Source organism: Urocitellus parryii, unplaced genomic scaffold, assembly GCF_045843805.1.
Source record: "Urocitellus parryii isolate mUroPar1 unplaced genomic scaffold, mUroPar1.hap1 Scaffold_37, whole genome shotgun sequence".
NCBI classification, from domain to species: domain Eukaryota; kingdom Metazoa; phylum Chordata; class Mammalia; order Rodentia; family Sciuridae; genus Urocitellus; species Urocitellus parryii.
Genome location: NW_027553327.1, coordinates 7,415,990 through 7,419,110, shown reverse-complemented (window position 1 = coordinate 7,419,110; position 3,121 = coordinate 7,415,990). Strand labels below are relative to the sequence as shown.

At 40.1% G+C, this 3,121-nt stretch overlaps 1 pseudogene; it reads right to left on the bottom strand.

Annotated features, from left to right (window-relative positions):
- Nucleotides 1-1,789: 1,789 nt before the first annotated feature.
- On the bottom strand, nucleotides 1,790-2,902 carry LOC144252108 (ubiquitin-conjugating enzyme E2 N pseudogene; annotated as a pseudogene).
- Nucleotides 2,903-3,121: the final 219 nt, after the last annotated feature.

The window sequence follows — 3,121 nt, the reverse complement described above, 5'->3', positions numbered from 1 at the left end:
CAGAAAAGCCTTAGGAAAACTCAAGGAATTGGGGAAAGATAATTTCAAGTGCAGAGATGCTAAGTCAGCCAGAACCCGAGGAGGAGCTATGTTTCAAAAGAAGAGAGACCCTAAGTAGTTAGCTCTGAATTATTTTCACCCCTTAAGGTCAGGGAATTTGCTGATTGTATTCTGAGAAGCAAGATGCTAAGAAACCAAGCACAGGCTCTAAAAAGAAATGGAAAATTTTTGTTAGTATCACAGTGATAGAGAGAGAATTAAAAATTAGTGTCAGGGTCTGCCAAAAATTATGCCCTAAGGAAAATCTGAGACCCCTGAATGCTTCCATCTGGGAGTGGTGATAAGCAGAGATAAAGGAAGCCTGAGACAAACTGTAAGCAATCCTTAAGTCAGAGCAGCCTCAGACTGGCTTGAGGTGATCTGCTTTTCTGCTGCTCACCACAGAATATCACCAAAGAAGGGAAATAACAATCCAGAGCCTCTGTAATTTCAATACAAAATGCCCAACACTCAATAAAAAATGACCAGGCATAACAAGAAACAGAACAAACAGGAAAGAGAGACACATAATAAGACACAGATGTGTCTGTGACCCAATTAATGGAATAATCAGACACAGACTTAAAATAACCGATTTTTTTATGTTGAAAACATAATTTTAATAGACAATTCTTCATCTTACATAGGAGCACAATAAAATACACCACATTCTGAAGAAACTCCAGAAATTATGAGAATAAGAGTGAGGAAAATTCAGATTGGGCTACGATATCCATTACCTTAAACTGCAAGAAACAAAAGATTCCAAAGTGAAGGTTAACATTTACATATTTATGACTGGCTACATTTATGACTTGAAAATAAGAATCAGGCATTAGATGTGGAGAGAGGTGGAAAAGAACAGTTTTGTGAGGGAAGAAACTGTCAGTGAAGAAAAATTTACTAATAACAAATTAAAGAATAAAAAATGCTCCAAAGCAAATACTAGGGAGGTGAAAGCACATTAACTAAGATTTGATGCTCTCAAAGGAAGAAACCTTTCTGATGACACTTATGCAAGCTGGTTGCTTGAGATACACTCTTAGGTCTATAAGGAAGACTCAAATGCCTCAGCAAACCCCAAATGAATACCAGATTGGTGTTTCCTAATAATGCACACCAGTGGCCACATAGGAAGTTTAAAGATAGGAACCAAGAAAAAGGTCATACTCCACATCTGAGGTAAAAATGTGGCACGACATGTGAAAGTCCTACATGTCAGTCACTAATGTTTTCTTTGCTGTGACTATCCCTGTACAGTAATTTGTCAAACATTGTGGCAAGACCAATGATAGCCTAACTAAATCAGACAACGAACATTTATTTTTAATTTCTAGGAGGTTAAGAAAAAAGTCAGACACTGATGCTTTATGCATGCTCAGGGCCAATTTATAAATAATCCATTCAGTAATTCTTAATATAAGTTTGCATCAGTGAAAAGAAACTGGCAAAATCTCTTGCCATTCAATTTGTCAGATGGTGAAGACCAAAACAGAATGTTTCATCAGAGTTTTTTAATTTTTAAATACGATTGTCACATTGGGAAAATGAAATAAACACAGTAAAATAAACTGTACAAAGGCAAAGTCGAATAACAAAAAATATTTTAGTAAAACATAAGATTTACAGAATTCCAGACAAGCCATACAAAATGGTCACAAGTTTTTTCTTTCTTTCTTTTTTTTTTCTTTTTTTGAAGGGGGGAAATCTACACCTGACAGCAAAGTCACAATGTTATTAGTAAGGGCTGTGATGTTTGTTTAATGTTCCCATTTTGATTCAAACAATCAAGCTTGTCCATCTACAGAGTCTAAATAAAGTTAGACTTGGCTAGAGAGCATATTCTAAAGAACTGGTTAGCTGCTTTTAACCAATGCAATTAGCTCACCATAAAGGGGAGTGAAAGGAGTCCACAAAATTATAATAAAACTACCTTTCCCCTCAAAAAAATAAAATAAAAAATAAACACACCCATACCCCTGGCAGCTAACCCTGACAACTACCTTCATTCACAGTGCTTTATACTTAAACCATGATGGGGGAAATGAATAAAAGCAGAGAGCCACTGCTTTTAAACGTTTCGCAACAATCCAGATGATACTTCTAGCCTCGGCTCATGCTTTACAACAGTAAATCAGGACAAGACATAGATTTGCTAATGTGCATTTAATCACCAAAGGACTGAAGATGTCTGGGCTTTTATTCTGTAATGTTTCTATTAAGACTGTGTCCACTAAATGCAAACAAAAAAGGAAGAAATCTTGGCAGAACAGGAGAAGTGATGCACACTTGATGATCGGATCGATTTAAATATTATTCATGGCATATAGCCTAGTCCATGCTCTAGCTGTTTCTATGGCTTGGGCTTCGTTGGTCTTCCACTGCTCCGCTACATCATTTGCTAATGGATCATCTGGATTAGGAGCACTTAACAAAGCCTGGATCGATAGCAGAACTGTGCGGATCTGCAGTGCTGGGGACCACTTATCTTTCAATATATCTAAACATACTCTTCCCAACTTGTCTACATTAGGATGATAAATTTTGGTCATGAAACGTACTTTAGGTGCTGCCATTGGGTATTCTTCTGGAAGGAATAGTTCAAGTTTAAAAGTCCCTCCCTCAAAGGGGGAATCCTGGGGGCCAGCAATGACCACATGAAAATAACGGGCGTTGCTCTCATCTGGTTCTGCTTTAATGCCAGGAACTGGTTCTGCCAGCAAACGCTGGGTTTCCTTGATGATCCTGCGGGGCAGCCCGGCCATCTTGTCAGATCCCGAGTTCGGCCTCTGGTTTCGTCTCCGGCTCCGCTCGCCTCACGCACGAGTGGAAGTCCCGGGCTCCACTTCCGGGGGACGTTGCCGCGCCCGCCGCCACCGCTGCCGAGGCCCCTCGGGAAATGTAGTCCCTGCTCGGGTGTGGGCTCGGGCGGGTTTTCCTCCGACCTGGCCCCCCTGGAACAGATGCTTAAGAGAGAAACTGAGAGTGCCGGCTCTGAGAAGCGGTTCCACTTCATGCAGCTTCAACCAGAAACAAACCTCAATGTGCTTACAGAGAACAAGACCGTTCCTTCAATTGGAAG